At 34.4% G+C, this 17,808-nt stretch overlaps 1 protein-coding gene across 4 annotated transcripts in view; it reads right to left on the minus strand.

Annotated features, from left to right (window-relative positions):
• Positions 1 to 17,808, minus strand: part of LOC121323252 (rho GTPase-activating protein 15-like) — a 200,223-nt gene that overhangs the window by 71,816 nt on the left and 110,599 nt on the right. The gene's annotated exons all lie outside the window — the stretch shown is intronic.

Raw genomic sequence — 17,808 nt, forward strand, 5'->3', positions numbered from 1 at the left:
CAACACAATGCTGCAATGTGCATTTTGTGCATACATCTGTTAAGGTTTTATTTAGAATATGATTTACTGTGCCATGACTTACTTTCTGTTATTCTTTGTTGAATGTTTGTGAAAACATTCAGATCCAAACATCCTGTAGAACAAAATTATTTAAAACACCTGTTTTGTTTTATAAGGAAATTAAAGAAACATCAAACTGTTTGAGATTACAATAGGTTGTGACTATAAATTGTGTTGTGATTGTTCTTTTGCTTTGCGAGTAAAGATTAAATAAATAGATTTAACAATTTGTTTTTATGATCTTTTTTTTTTGGATGTGCAGTGTGAAAGCATGTTACACTTTGGCTAATAGTTCATAAATAAACCAAAATAAATACATCTCAAAGGCGCACACTCCTGAGTGAAGGAGATCCATTAATGTCACACTAACTATACAAGAATGTAAAAATATTCTGATATCTAATCTACATACCAGTATTAACTAGATAAAACCAACTATTAACTAATTAACTCTCTCCTTCTCTCTCTCTCTCTCTCTCTCTCTCTCTCTCTCTCTCTCTCTCTCTCTCTCTCTCTCTCTCTCTCTCTCTCTCTCTCTCTTATAAATCAACCAACAAAAAGCCCTGTATTGTAAAGAGATTAGACAAGTGCAGAAATTGTTCACAACTGATGACTTGAGTCAGCATTTGAAAACCTCACAAGAGAAACACCTCTGCTGATTGCTCTGGCATTTATCTGTGCCCAGATATTATTACAACAAAAAAGGGTATGGTAGCTGTTATCTCTGAAAAAGAGCCAACTAATCTTAATGGTTTGTTGTAAAGTAGTTACCTGCACTAGACTGACATTTATCAAGATCATTTTGCACTGGGCCCTACACAGCAAAAGGTCTTTTATCTGGACGGGACATCATTATGAATTATTGTTTGCAGCTAGGTAGAAAATTGTACTTTCTAGCTACCTTTTCTGGTTATAAATCAACCAGTCACATCTCACCATTCACCCACTCAAAGCTGCTGAGGCTAGGTTTTTTTGGTACTGCTCTACTCTTTTGGAAAAACCACAAACAGTTCTGCATGGTAAATATGTGTTGTTTTTCAAAAGCTCCATTTTAGAAGAGGACGCATTAAAAGAGAACTGCTGAAAATGAAAATGGATAAAATCACCTTGAATTCTTTATTTTTTAGGATGATGGAAAATAACATATTTAAGGTAGTATTATACTGCTGCAGAAAACACATTGGCTAAGAATGTCTACGTGGAGTAAGTTCTTTACTGTAACTGTCAATTTATATATAACAAAATAAAAACAAAACATCTGGCTGAATACTGCCAATAATTATAAAAACATGTTCTCAAAATATGTAAGAATGTTACACAAACTTAAAAACAAAAATACTGTGAATCAACATTCAATGAAAGATTAAAGCATGCATATATTTGACCCTGTACTTTTTATGTAGACTGTAATCATTCAAAAAGTAAAATTGTAACAGATCCATCGGACAAATATGTAACTGCGGAGATTTTAGGCTTGCAAACACCAATAGTGACAGGCACCAAATAATGTTGTATCAAGGCAACGGTGGTAATTACTGGGTCAAATCTGTACCTGTTTCTCTGTAAAATCAAATAGTAATTATACCAAATCAGCCAAACAAAATGATCAGTACAAAGGTTAATGATAGGGAACATGTGAGAAAGCCAGAATTAGTCATCCTCAATGTGTGTTTATATTTGTACCTAGTGTAAATTAAAACATAGTACACGTTCACATTCACCACAAGTTCTTTATAATCTTAAACTTCCCCACATAAAATGTAGAACTGACAGCTCTTTGATGGATTAGAAACAAAGTCTAAAGGTAAGGAGGTATCAGGGGATTGATTGTCCATTGAGCCTGCCAGACATTCAGATTATTGTTTATTGCAGAATCAGCTCTTTGAATATATGTGGACATTTACAAATCTATAATACACTTTCTCAAAAATGGACAAATAAATACTATGTACTACAATTCAGAGTTTTCTGTCTGCTGTCTTTGATTTATATTTAATTCATTTCCAGCGTGCAAATATAGTACTGTATATTTCTAATGTTTGTGAGGCTGCTGTTGTTGATTTTAAGTTACACTAGTGTAATGAAATTAGATTTTGAGTTGTTAATACAGTTGTTAGCACAGAGCGCATAGCATAAATTATATAAACACGTACTGCAAGGGCTTACACGCCTAAAATATATAGTTCAATCTTTAGGTACAATTAATTGTACTTCTAGCATTACAAGAAAGGTGTAATCATACTCACTATATACTCATCGACATTGTTGTTTACAACACAACCTCCACTTTCACAATGTAGATTTTGTCTGCTCAACAGGAAGTCAGATGGTGTATAGCTATGAAAATATGCTAGAAGAGGTGGTTGCTTCTAACCAGAGCTTCATCCATCTTTCTATAGGAGAGCAACGTCTGACCTCTGACTACTACCATCTTCCTTCTGTTGGGACTCTACAGACTGGTGCAGTTACTCTCACAGGTATGACACTTACTGAACACAAAGGATGCCCCTTACCTGGTTTATTAAAGAAGTCAAGTCAACCACCCTGTTCAATCTCTTACTAAAACTATTCAAACAGCTTGAGTGTTTAGAAACAAGGACTCCTGCAGTCCATGGAAAGACATGTCAAAGGTCTGTGGTTTCTGCTTGTGGTAGGTCAGGTTAGAGATCACTTCAGAAACATAGAGTACACTTCAACTATTCATGATGCAACAAGATAAAAAGACCATTTATCTACAGAAGAATAAGATAATCATTCTCAAAAAGGTTCATTGATCATTGTTTAAAATGAGCATTAAAGCACCAAGGTCCCATTTATTGGGACCAATTCTAAAATTCCTGAAGCTGTCATTGAGAACCCTTGAGACACACAGGCGGCGTTTCCATGCACAAGTCATGACAGTTTTCCGGACAACGTGTTTGCCGTACTTTTCAAGAAATGCATTGCTTTGCCGTTGTGATTTAGGAAAATCAATCCACTGTACCAATGCAGATTACTCAATTCACAGTCATTTAGGGGAGGGGGTATTTAAATGTCCGTGTCTGCTTAGTATGTAGGAAAAGAAGGACTCTGAGTATCGTGAGGAGAGCTTCATGCATGACTCTGAATATCGTGAGGAGAGCTTCATGCCTTGCCATGAAGATAAAAACATTTAACCACAGAAATTAATTCACATGTTCTCGCGAACATTCTGAATTACGCCGCACATTAGTTACTTGTTTGAATGGTTAGCTTTCCAACAGACACACACACACAAGCACGCACGCACGCACGCACACACAAACGCAATTATATAATATATAATTTCTACTAAGTACAATTTTAATACTTTGAATTAATATTTGTGTGTGTGTTTGTGGACATCATTAACACTATCTCTCTCTCTCTCTCTCTCTCTCTCTCTCTCTCTCTCTCTATATATATATATATATATATATATATATATATATATATATCTGGACCTAGCAGCCATCAATTCCTTTATTTTGTACTAGAAATGCACCGGGAAAAATATCAGGAGAGATTTCATCCTGAAGCTAGCCGCAGCGCTTCAATAGAAACATTTCGATCAGAAAACTGCAAAGTTGCAGGCTGCAGCAGCTCAACCTGGATTCTGTATTGCGAGTGACACATACACACAAAAGAAATCATGTTACTTTCGTTTTAGATTAAAACTACTTTTGTATTAATTAATTAATTTTGTATGTACATAAACCTTTTTACACACAAGTTTATTTTGAAATGCATATTTTATTATAGTTTTTAATTTTTTGAAATAGTGCTTTATATGTAGTAAGTTAGAAAATAAACCCTTTTATGTTTAATTGTTCATTTAAATATGGCGTTTCAGCTGTGCAGATGTTTGATATGATGTTGTATGATGTTTGATATGATCTGAGTTGTATCCGATAGTTTGTGTTTAATTTTAATATTGATGACGTTTAAAATGTATTGTGATAATGACTGCCGTTGGTGGTTGTAGGTATGAGCATAACCGAGGCAGTTCTAGTGTTAAAATAGTGCATAAATATACATGGTGTGTGTGTGTGTCTGTGTGTGTATTTTGTACTGCCTTTCAGCTGGAGATTACGTGAGATTAGTCAGAAGAACTGGATCTTGACTGCTTAAATCTCATGAGCCACAAGCACGATTCCAGCTCAGGTTTACATGGGTTTTTATGGCTATTTTTATCATGAGAAAGCAACTGACTCTGCCCTTAAAGTTGTGTTGATTAAGGGACGTCCTTTTGCTGTTTCACAATGTTTTTGCGTGACAACGTCACACAGTCATGACTGCAGAGTCGATTTTCTCGTGCATGTAAACTCAGCCATACTGAACAAAAAAAGTTAATAGGTTCTTCTTAAATGTGGTCTTAAAACATCTGCTCATAATATTGTTTTAATTGGATCAAAAATATATAACAAAAACTTAATGTAATTAAAAAAGTAACATCACTAACTATGCAATGATTCAGAGGCAAGTCAATTTTATTCTTCATACTTCTGTTAGCCAAACTCAATATGTCGGATCTATAAAACCTGTAATTAATTTCAGCCTCAGATAAGTTTTTAGCTACTAACTTCTATTTAAATAGTGTACATGTACATCATTTTTTTTTTTTTAAATACATTTTGACTTTAATACATTTTGAATTACAGTACACAAGAAGTAATATTACCCATAATAGCATCCTTGCCAATAAAAGTTTGTAGATTACATTTGAAAAATAACACATTTAAAGTACTGTTCAACTGTATAAATTTCAGGTGAATAAACTAATCATAAACTTTAAGTAAAATAATTCATAAAAGATATATATATATATATATATATATATATATATATATATATATATATATATATATATATATATATATATATTCACAAAATTTGATAGGTTCATTTATGCCATGCAAAAGCCTAAGCAGTGTGCTCTATTACAGTTCCATCCCATTGGGTGCAGTAGGGTGCAGGCAGATGGAAAACAGTGACAAGGGGAGAAGTGATTTTGCTTAGCCATGCGTTAAGATTCCATCCAGAGGCTCTGTGTGCACTGCAGATACTTCATTAGGATGCCAGGAACTAGCACTCCGCGTGACACCCCATTTCCTGCTTACTGAGCTCTCCAGCTTCGACAGATGTCAACAATCCCACTTTGCCACTGTGCAGACCTAACTTTCTGAATGCTTGGACACCGATTCAGACTTCCATAACAGGGTTACAACAATGCACGTGCCGTGAAGTGACAAATCTATATGCTTAAATCACTGGATAGTTTTGATAGATTAATAATCTCCGAGAATAAGTCTTTTCTTAGTCTTTAGGACTATTGAGCACAGGTCATTTGTTCTTTTCTGATTTCAAATGAATTTACAGGGCAGGGAATCTGAACAGATGTTTGCTTGCTGTTAAGTTACTCCATCTGGGAAGCATGCTATCTTTTAGGAATTGTAGTTCATCACAGTAGAACTCTGGTAAATACTAGTAAATGTCCAGCTGTTGACTGAAACTACAATCAGCAGAGACAAGTTAAAAAACACATGTTAACGTTTCAGTCTCTCAACTGAATTTGAGCTCTGATGGCACTACTGGGTTGAAATTGTCCAAATTGTCAGTCCTATAAATTATTATAAACCTAACAACACTATGCAGACCCCAAATTATTCTAACAGAGCTCATGTAATCACCATTGTTTCTTATTATTTCAAGGTATTAAATGGACAACACTAGAAAGGGAAAACTTGGCTTTAATTTTTTTAATCAAATTAAAATATAGTTCAGCCAAGTGCTGCCCCACCCATCTACTGTAGGTTAGGTTTTATTTGTTTTACTACCTGGGCGATGACATCCAGGTTAGGTTTTACAACATTTTGCTGGGGGGGGGGGGGGGGGGGGGGGGTGGGGGGGGGGGGGGGTGGGGGGTAACTTATATCCAGTCAATTAATGAAAAAAACCCATTGACATACAAGTGGAAGAATACATCAGCCAATTTTGCATTCCATAATATTCTAAAGGCATTTTAATCCTTCATTTGAATATGTATTCTGACCTCCTTCTTTTGAACCGCTACCAGATTTCAGACCGAGAGGAAATTGTTCTACATTTCCTGACAAATTGAGTTAAACGGACATTAAGTGGGCTTTAAGAAAACAAATGGCTGTCTTTATCACAGGTGGACACTGATGGCTTAATGGGGACTGCGCTGATCGTATCACAGCTAATGGCTTGACAGGAAACATTAGGGTCTTGTATAAAAAACTGGCAAAGCAAGCCCTGCTAACACAGACCTGTCAAGTGCTGCATGTTCCCTTTGTGCAGGGAAGCAGATGTTTGTATGTATACCGTGAACTGGCATTAGAGCAAGCAGCAGATGCCTGTAGGGGTGCCAGGTTTGTGAATTTTACAGACGGAACATGTTCTGTGAAAGAGTAGGGCAGCCCTCTGCCATAGGTGATCCCCAGTGGAACATGCTACAGCTTAACTCAGTTTTTTCACAATCTGGTTTCCTAGGCTGCACAGACACAGCTCTAGATTAATTACAGAAACTACCAATACTGGAGTTTATAAGATAATTATTACTAATAAGGCATCAAGGGTTTTTCCTACTGAAAAATACATACTTCAAAAATAAGAATTCTGTTATTAATTATTGTATGTTAAAACATGATTGAACTACTAATGTAGCTACTTACACAATTAATGTATGGGAGCTCATCTCCATATCTTTTTAAAATCAAATTTATCCTTATGAAAGGGGTAGTGTAACAGTGCCAAAGAATTATCCCCCAGCTTTACAATGTTACATTCCTTTGACATTGCTAACCGTGTGTAAAATACTGTACTGTAAACTAAAATCTGACCAAAAACCAAGTTATATAAATAATTCTGCATTGGATTATTTTATTCTAGCTTCTAATTGGTCTTAGGGATTCAAATTCAGGTGTTATCAACATACAGCCTTTTTTTTTTTTCAATTTGACCTTCTGCATTCTTGTTTGCAAGTCTCTGTTGCTTTACTTTATGTGAATGGTTAGGTTCTGGAATTGCTGTAGTGCCTTCACGCACCCATAATGGTCATTGTGGTAATTACAGTAATCAGTCTCTCTCTCTCTCTCTCTCTCTCTCTCTCTCTCTCTCTCTCTCTCTCTCTCTCTCTCTCTCTCTCTCTATATATATATATATATATATATATATATATATATATATATATATATATATATATATATATATATATTACCCTTGAAATGTGGTCCTTTACTTTAGTCAGAATAGTTTACCACTCTTTATATTAACCTGTCTGGAGTATTTTGACTACATTATATTTTGTTTAAAACAAGAAATAGATTTATAGTAATATTTTTTTCTGAGAGAATTCCTTATGATAATGTATCGACTGGATATGAATTTGTCATAAAACACATATCATTTTTAACTTACTAATAAATAATAGTATGCAACCCATAACTGGAAGCATTATCAGCAAATATGTACATATAGCTTATTTTCTAGTTGCCATGCATATTGTAAAATTAATCCTGTTTTTCTCCTGAAAATATCCAACACCATTGCATATAATAATATACTGTAAAATACAAAATGAGCAAACATAATATTTCATATACTTATCGCAGTTTTTGTTTAAATCAAATGGGTTTGAATGACAAAGGTGATTTTTAGTGAATGTAGCTTTAGGACTTATTGCATTGTATTGTAAGCTATAGGAACAGGTAGTTTGCACTCCATTAAGCAAGCACAGTGGTCCCTCACTTTTGTTTGACATTTTATTTGGCTATGACAAACGAGCAGCAGTTGGATTATAACATAATTTGTCTTGTCTTTATTACCAGCACAAAGGACACCATTCATTAATTATTCTGCCGCTGCAGCTCAACACTAACTGGAAAGGTCCCTCTTTGGACAGATGGCGAGGACAATGTTATTTATATCAATCAGCCCCAAATGCTCAACAAGGATTACTATTCCTTGGACTACACTGATTTATTTCTCTCCACCTCACCCCAAACTCAAGACTCCAAGCTCCTGCAGGGACATTTTAATCGAAAAAAAGTATTGAAAATAAACTCTTAAGGGAACAAAGTGTTTCAGCATGTTTATTTTTAAACACAGTGTTTTTTTCCCTACATTTTTTTGTACATTCAATGTTTTCATTTATCAGAATGTCCCCCTCCCCACCCCAGACCCCTGCATTTCTAATAGAATAGTTTGGAGCTCTGTAAAGCAAATTCTTTCATATTGAGAGACTTATGTTTGAAAACTGCTTAGGTGTAGAGTGCAAATTATTCAAGCACCTTAAATAAGTTTCTAAAGCTACCACAAATGACCAGTCCCTTTGGTGATCAGGTAATTCAACTATTGTCAAACTGCTAGTGGGAAAACTAACAGTTTAAAACCTTTAAAAACCAACAAAACAACTGTATAAGAACTACAGAGAATGATTGCAAACAACAAACAAGAAAGAGGACAGTATACACTTGTTTATCTGACTATGTTCCTTGTTAACAACATGTGGCCCATGTCAAGCAACAACTAACCATGACCAATAGCAACCTATGTTAGGATTAGCAACTATTAGTTCTTCTTCCTGGCTAGCTTCAACATAGACAACTTTTTATCCAAAAATAGGAAGTGATCAGATCACTTGTGAATTACTTTTTCTGTAAACTGCCAGAGAAAATTAAATTACCACAACAATTTTAAATTTAAATGCATGTTAAAAATATTCAAATGAATACAGTATATGTTAGGAGAGTGACACAAGAGTCTTGTTTTATTAAATCAGATACCAAATGTTTGACCACTTAGCTGTTTTCCATAATGAAAAGTGCATGTTAACACACTTCCTCCTTGCCTTCAGGGTATGAACAAGATCCTGTATCACCTTCTCAAGTGATCCAGGCCAGGGGTACCAACACTCACATTAGGAAAAATCTAATCAGTTTAGAATGGATCTCAAATTAGCTTTATACTCCCCACCAGGACTATTCTTCCAAACCCTACATTAATCTGATCTTCTGTGTCTTTTCAAGAACTGTAAAAGCAATGCGTGTACTGAATGAAACAAAGCACTCCACACAAGTAGTCACCTCCTCAATATTTTAAAATACTGTAATCAAAATATAAAGTGCTGAATAAAAAAACTGCATTCCTGCCTTTACACTGGAACTCTGAATCTATATATCAATCTACTGGTATACTAATGTTCTGCTTAATATCTCTAAATACATTTTTAATAAATAGTTACAGGCATAAACTGATACTTATAGATTCCTTATTCATCTGTGAGGCAGTTTTAAACTGTAGCAGGACCATTACACATGATATGATACAATTGCAAAGAACAAAACTTTTTTGTTTGTTTAATTTCAATAAAGCCTTCTGTATAATCTTGCCGTCTGGATTAGTTTGCCTGCATTAAAGCCCCATCAAGGCAAATGTTAGCAACATGCAAATAATCTTGCAAGTTGTAAGATTTTAAATGTATCCTTTTTCTGCTTTTAGTTAATGAAAAACAAAGTCTTGGAGGATCTGATGCGTAATTTATTAAACATGAAAAGCTCCTTGATGAAATATAGAAATTAGATATATTTTGCATTTCAAAGAGTTAAGCTGACAACTTACTTGCATGCAAATGAGGGTGAGATTTGTAAAAAAAAAATGTTTGAAGCAAAATTATTTCTGAATGCACTTATTACAATAATGTGGCATACAGATAAGAGGAACACATGGCATTAAAAGGCATTAATTTCTCCAAAGTGCTGAAATTAGTTTCTTTCTGCCATTGTGTATTAACGTTCCTCTTCGGAAACACTGCATATTTAAGAAATGGACAGAATCAGTAATACATTTGTTAATTACAAATTTAAGAAGCACCATTGTTGTTTACCCAATATTTTTTTTCTTAATTCAAAAGCAGAATTGCTAATGTATTATTAAATCATTTATGGAAACACTTGAAGCTAAGAAATTCCGAAGTTTGTCATTTTCATTGGATGTTTATTTGCCAGTGAAGCCAGGCATGTTGTGTGTGTGTCTATATATATATATATATATATATATATATATATATATATATATATATATATATATATATATATATATATATATATAATCATTTTTTGCTCATCAAATTCCCACTTGCTGAATGCAAATTTCTCTGGTATGAGTGCTTTTACACTTCAATTTAAATGAGTAATAAGATTGACTTGATTAAAGTCTGTTTAAGGTTGCTATGGGTAACATTGTAGAGGGGTCAAAATTAATATAAAAGGTCACAAGATTAAGCCTTGAAACCTATTTTGTATTAGAATGACAAATATTTGTTAAAACAAGCTTGAACAAGAATGTTTGCAGTGAAAACATAAAACCAGTTTTAGCCTTTCCTAATGAGTATTATCTGTCAAGTAATTGTGGAAATAGAACATTACCTTAAAACATTTTAAAAGGTCTGAGTCTAAACTACAATTAACCAAAAAAAAAAAGTCTCTTTAAAATGTGTTCTTGGTTGATATAAAGGAGTGTTGTATCCCAGAGTGCTAACCTTGTTAAATAATCTAAATGAACAGGATGTGCTCACATTGGATTCAAACCTTTGCGAAAAAGTATATTGTTTGTGGATTCCAGGGTAATCTTGTATTTTTTTTTTTTTTTTTTTTTTTTTTTTTTTATTACAACCTGAAATGCACAACTGCCACAATCAGAAACAATAACAGGAGGCCTTAACTTTGTATGCTATTTTTAATTTGCATGTTTATAATTCTTCATTTGCTTTGATATGTGTACTGTGTCTCATCAGCCATTTCCATATTCTTATTTTTGTTTTTTTTCTATTTTATTTTTCCTTCTTATAAAATTATCTGATGCTCGATTATATTCCCATCTGTAAATATTCTGTAAATCGTTTACTTCATTACTTACTTTATTTGTATTTTTTTTTTTTCAGTTTTTGTGTTTGTTAGTTCATAGCTAGACATTAGTTCATAGCTAAATTTGGGTGCAATGGATCTTATGACATGTCATAAACAGTTATAATTACATCAAATGTAATAAACCATGCCTATGGCACATTGGAAAACTAATTTTTTGCCTTATACTTATCAAAAGTGTTCACAACATAATAACTACAGCATCAATCAATCAACCAATCAATAATACTATGTTTTTGTCTTGGATACATACTGGTAGGGTTCAATATCAGAATTCCTCAAGGTTAATGATACTGTAATATTAAAATGTAAATAAATTACAAAGAAATAATAAAATAAAATAAACATTTGAGCAAAATGGTAATGCTGTGATGGAAATGTTCCATCCATTTGAGATCATTATGAATGTAATTGTTAAGTGTTTTCTGTTTAACTCATATGCAATATACTGTATCTTAAGTGATACTATATTACCAAAATGATGCACAGTATGTTATGCATTAATGCATTTAAATGTTCACTAAGGATATTTTACCAGTATATAAAAATCCATCCATCTTATTCCTGATGACTAACTTACAGTTTTATTTAAAAATAGATCACTAAAATAACAGTATACTAGTGTACATTGTGTAAACATCATATATCTATCTATCTATCTATCTATCTATCTATCTATCTATCTATCTATCTATACGTGAATATCTTAAATATATGATAATATATAACACTTCATTTGTTACCTTACTGTGCATACTGTAATACTGATAGAATCCATAATGTGTAGAATATTTTAATATAATAAAATTAAGGTTGTGGAGCTTGTTTTGTAAGTTGCACATTCCTTCCTTTATGTTTTATATAACACAGACATAACTTGGCCTAACCTTTGCCCTTACAATTGCAAATTGCCCTTACTGCATTAAGGTTCACAGGCAGTCTGATTTACGTTGCAGTGGCTGAATATTTTCAAGTGAATACCATTTACAAAGTAATTAGTTTTATGCAAACTAGAAGGGAAGATGAAAGAAAAAATCTTTATAAATTATGAATCATGTTTTAACTTATCTGGGTGCTTATCAGCTCTGGTGAGTGAACATACCTTCCTTAATTAAAGATGCAGACAAGCAGTTCTTATGGCAAGGGATATTTGCTAGAAATACTAGGCAAGCATTTCAGCAGCAAGTCTTTGTACTTTAAATGCTCAGGCCTAGATCATCAGAGATGGTTTGAGATCATGCTTCTCTGGTGATTCTCTTAAATATCAGTGGTGAACTTCCTTGAGTAAGTTTCAACAGAAATATAATGTTCTAAGGTACAAAAGGCTTTCCATAAATGTTTAATGTTGGTCTTTTTGAATACAGGAGGTGCAAAGAATAGACAGCTATGTCTTTCATTGCATATGGTCCCTATGCTCAAGAATGAACTCTTCCAAGCATTTGTTCTTTGACTAAAAACACTTGCAGCCTGCTGCCCCTGGCTCTCTGTGAGAATGTTAGTTAGCAATACTCATAAAAACTCAATTCATCAACATGAGCATAATTTGCTCTGAACAGAAAGCTCACAAAAGGGTGAGCTTGTCAGCGAGACAGGTGGCTTGAGATCTCTCTCTGATACTGAACAGTATGAATAATAGATTCTGGTAAATGTATGCCAGGACCCGGGCTGTAAACACAGCTGCTTCCCTTCCCTTCCAAAATAACAGCTTGGCAGAATAAGAACCAGAGCCTCAGCTCCACCTGAGGACTGGGGGCTAGTAACAAATCAAATTTGGGGGCTAAATAGGGAAAAAAGGCAGAGGTATTAGTTTATAACCTCATCCTGGAACTTTGCAAAATGGCACCAAAGTGCAAACTAGAATGCAAAAGAGATTACAGAACAACCAAAGATCATGGCACAAGCTACACAATGACACACTTTTGAGTAATGTATTATTAAACATGAACAAGTTGGATCCCTCATGGTACTATGAAATAAACAAGTGTTTAAAAATGAAATCATGTCAAACAAACAAAGACAGTATAATTCAGATTATGGTGGACCATAAAACAAATTTAGACTCAATACTTAGTTATTTCACACAATAAAATCTGCATTGCATTTACATATCGTGTTTTAGTGTACACTATGTTTGTTTGCAGTAATAGTGAACAGGCACAAATAAAAGTAATGTATTGGTGTGTACTTGTATAAATATGTCATGTGTAGTGATTTTGGTTGAAATATGGTAACATTTTGATTTAGATGGAGGTGTTTAGGCTTGAATCTCATTGCATAGGTTCATCAGCAAACCAACCTTTAAGAACCTTTGCATTACGTTCCTGTCTGTGTTACAAGGTTCATGAGCACTGACCCATGTCTTTGTCAGTATTGTTAATGATGAGTCTATATAATAAATGTTAATTTGAATGTCGCGTCACTGCTGCAATTTACTTACCAATGAAGGCGATTGAAGGTTAGTCATCGCCTCTTTTCACCCACCAAACTTAAGCAATGAATGTTATCAGTTTGCAGAAGCCTGGACTTATTGGGCGCCCAACCAGTGGCAGTCACTGAAATGTGATTAACCATCTCCAGGCCCTTCTGAAACATAAAGACTAGTGCTTACTGTAGACCCACTGGCAAGATAGTCAACCCAGCGCACCATAAGAACCAGATGCACAACACCTTGCATTTCAAGTGTTACGTTTATTGCATACATATTTGTAAAAAAAAGTGATCAAGTATCAATATATTTGCCTGTTCCCTGGTCTAACCACAACAGAATCGCTTGGTATCTGCTTTGCCCTTGTGATGTCATCTTACAGCGCCAACCTACAAAAGGAGCTGTCTTCCATTGTTAGCTGTTTCCTTTCTGCTTTTGATGACTCCCAAGCTGGAGTTTAGGAAGACTTTGCCTAGCAGAAGGTAATTAATTCTTCAATTAAAATGTTGTTAAACATTTTTAATGAGTAATAGGCACTGGGGGAATGGGTATAAAAGTAGGTTTAAATAGGGAAAGAAAACATGTTTCAGTTAGCTTCTAAAAATCTACCTAGTGACCCAGTTTTTAAATATTCCAATATCCTATCAAATTTCCATCTACATGTTTTCTTTTTCTATTCATTCTGCCACATTAAGGTAATGTTTCTCTTAGGATTTAAACTAATTTGCTCATTTCCTCACTGAGACAGATCTTCGCATTCTCTAGTCAAATTTTGGAGAACAACATTTGATACTGAGTTACAGAACTGGATGACCAAATAATCTAAATTACAGATTGTCCACTTTCAATAATACAAGTTGTATGTGTTAGTAAACAACTGCATATCCTAAAATAATGATTTAGCACTGCCTCATGCACTAGCAACTAAATAGGGCTTATGACTTTTTAAAGAGCTATGTGAATACAAGTACAATGCTTTAGAATAAGTTCATTCTATAGACCACTCTTCTCTGGTAATGCTTTGGAGTGATCGTACAACTGCAGTTCATTATGGAAGGCGCACCCAATGGGTTCATTGCATTACTGTCTCAATTAGTGATTTGTAAATGTGTTGCTTGCTTAATCACCCAAAAACTGGCCCCTAGGACCTCCGCTAATGCAACCCCATTAAAAGGGCCATCAAGACAAAAGATCTGCTTCTAATGACAACAATCTTTCATTGCTGTCACTAAAAAGCCAAACTTGTGTCTTAAATGAGGAAAGATGAATGACTGTGTACCACTATGTCAAAAAGCTTTATTACTCATGATAAATGCAAGTTGTGTGATCTCCCTGGTCACCATTCAGGAACTCTTCTAGCATTATGCAGGATTTCAGCCTAATTCCTTGAAACCAAGTCTTCTTTTATACTGATTGCGCCAGAAGGAAATACATAGAACAGTTAGATTTATAGAACCATATTAATTAATGCAATTCATGCCTGTTTCCTGTCACCCCTCAAGGCAAAGTCATCACTTGGCTCCACATTGACTCCTTATGGGAGAGGTGAGGCTAAAGTAGACACTGGAAGAGTGTATGTGCTTGCTGATAAGATAGAGCAAGATCCAGTTGATGGCTAAGACTCAACTGAGATGCATGCCCCTTTTCCCTAAGCTGTTGCTAACCCTGAGCAGCAAGAAGAGTGACGCTCCTGCCAATAATAATTAAGATGCATAGTGTGTTGAGACAGTCCAGCAAAGCAGGCACGAGTTAGAAATGAGCTGGACATGTGTTCGTGTGTGCTAACATGGAACAATGTAAAAAGCATTTGTATTAATTATATATGCAAAAAGAAAGAAAAAAACTATCTCCAAATCACAAGTTCTGCTTAAAAAAAGCTTCAATAAATGAATTTTCTGATGTCTGGATTTACAGGGACCTAATACATGGTTATAAAAGATCTGCCATTGGGCTGAAAAACTTTGCTGCATCCAATGACAAGTAATAAAATATGTATTTAATGGCAATACAGCTAACACAGAATGAAATCCATTAGGCATATATAATTTGGACAGCTGGGCAAGTGTATTCCAAATTACTTATTCTTTTTGTATTCTAAATTACCTATTCTTTGTGTTGTTTCTTTTACTGACTTTCAGCTATACAGTTAGCCTTTACCTTAAGTATATGCATTATTTTATGTTATTTGTGTATAATTTAGTCTTGGTACTGACAATACAATATAAAACAAACACCTGGTTTGTAAGTATGAAATAGTATGTTCATAAAAAATATTTTGCAATTTCATACTGACATTAAGACTAAATATGCAGCAAAAAAGAGCCATTTGTTTTAATTTTTTTTAGCTTTTTTTCAGCATTTTCTTTTGACTCTGAACAATATTGTGAACAATGATTAAAGACTGACACATGATTACTGAATTAAAATCAAATGCATTTCTGTAATTTTAAAGGGGAAACAATCATCATACCTTCTTGGATAATGAGCTTGTCATTCTCACCAGAAAGTAAGCAAGAGCTTGGTCAGTACTTCCAATAAACATCAAGTGCTGTTGGAAATGGGTTAGACAGCTCGGTAGGGCTGCTTTCCCTTCTCCATTGGCTCAATCAATACCCAAGGGGGTACTGTGATGTTCGGTTGAGGTCTTGCCTCTGTGTCACCCACCAGGAAAACCTGCAGGGTGGGGTTAGGGAAGTGAGTTGGTCAATTACCCACCAACTACAAAGTACAGTTTTGTAGATTAAGGTTCCCATGGTTTTAGTCTGAAGAAAGCAGAGGTGTCCTGGTTCAAATGCTAGAATATCCCTTTCTGGCAAAATAATACAAAAGGTGGAACAAGATACCCTGTTAATGTGTTATTGTTTATTAATATAAACCAATTAAAACATGATTAAATGAAGTGCATTTTAATAAAATATAACTGCTGCATGGTTAGTTCCCTACACTAGACATGCACAAGTCTTTAAAGACCAGCCAGTTTGGAAGGTTCTGTGAGCTCCATCCTCGGAGCAGTGATTCAAGGGAAACTGTTGCATGTGAGCCTAATTCTACCCTCTGTGAGGATGAGGTCTTACTATCACTGAAACAGATCATTATTAAAAAATATTTTTGTTCATCTTTTAAGCTGGAAGTAACCACCTGGAAAATCATCAGAATTTACCCTGTATAGAACTGTGTTTGGCCTTTTTTGAATGTTTAAATATTTATTGAGGATCAATAAGGCACAATTACTGTAACTGAGTTCTGCAATGTAGTATTATACAAAATTCAATTGATTAGAAAATAAATAAATAATACATTTATTTTTTCTTCAACCCATCGCCACTTTTCATGAACAAAAATGTAATCTGACTAAATGTAGAATTTTTCTTCTTGACAGAAACAACATTGGCTTTCCATCTTAAAGTGGATGTCTGTTGTTCAGTATAAAGTTGAGCCGCTGCAAATGCCTTGCAAAAAATTCTCCTGGAATCAAGCACCTCATGCTTTTTAACATTGTTTAGAGGTTAAAGTAAAGTGGGAGATTTCATAACACTGACAATATGAAGTCAGTTTCTCAAATGGTTTATGTGCTGGTTTTACAAAAACATATAAACTCCCCTAACGTGGATGCTTAATAAACAGTGTTGGCACTTCCTTCACAGTGAAAAAGACAAGGATCAGAGGTGCTCAAATCCATTCCCAAAGTGATCCAACGGTCAAATAGTTTAATGTGGTTAACGTTTGACTGTTTTCTAACATGAGCTTCAATGTCTATTGACTAACACTAATCGTAAATCAAGCCTGCTTGAAAACCCTTTTCTGGTTTTTAAGTAAAACATTTGAGGGTCAAACACTTAAAACTGTGGGCAGTTCTGCTTAAAAAGTAAAATATTTTTATTTATTTTTTAAATCGGTACCGTATTGAAATTATTATAATTATGTCACCGTCCAGCTTTCTGGCACTAATATTATTACTATTACTTCATAACTGCTTTGTTACCCGTTCGTGGCCAGCATTCTTTATCAGCTCTATTGCACAAAACAGCTGTATGATAGCATAGGAAAGGGACAAAAAATAGTCACTGTCATTTAAATTTCTATTACTGTAGTCCCAGCATATAGGAACACCTCCTAAGAGAACACTTTGCCAAAGAGAAGACCCTTGTGGTGAAATAGATGTTTCCCATTGGAAATTGTTTGAGCGCCTGAAAAAAATTGGAATCAGACACAAGTCCTCGATCAATTTGATGTTCTCTGTTGTGGTGAGTTGCTTCCATTAAATAATTTTGTGCATGTCTTGAATATTTCTCCTGTACAGGTATTCGTAATTAATTTTGAGCTGCTGCTGCTGCTGCATTTTTGAATGTTAACTTAGACAAGATGACTTAAAACTAGTCA

This window comes from Polyodon spathula, chromosome 11 (genome assembly GCF_017654505.1).
Source record: "Polyodon spathula isolate WHYD16114869_AA chromosome 11, ASM1765450v1, whole genome shotgun sequence".
NCBI classification, from domain to species: Eukaryota; Metazoa; Chordata; class Actinopteri; order Acipenseriformes; family Polyodontidae; genus Polyodon; species Polyodon spathula.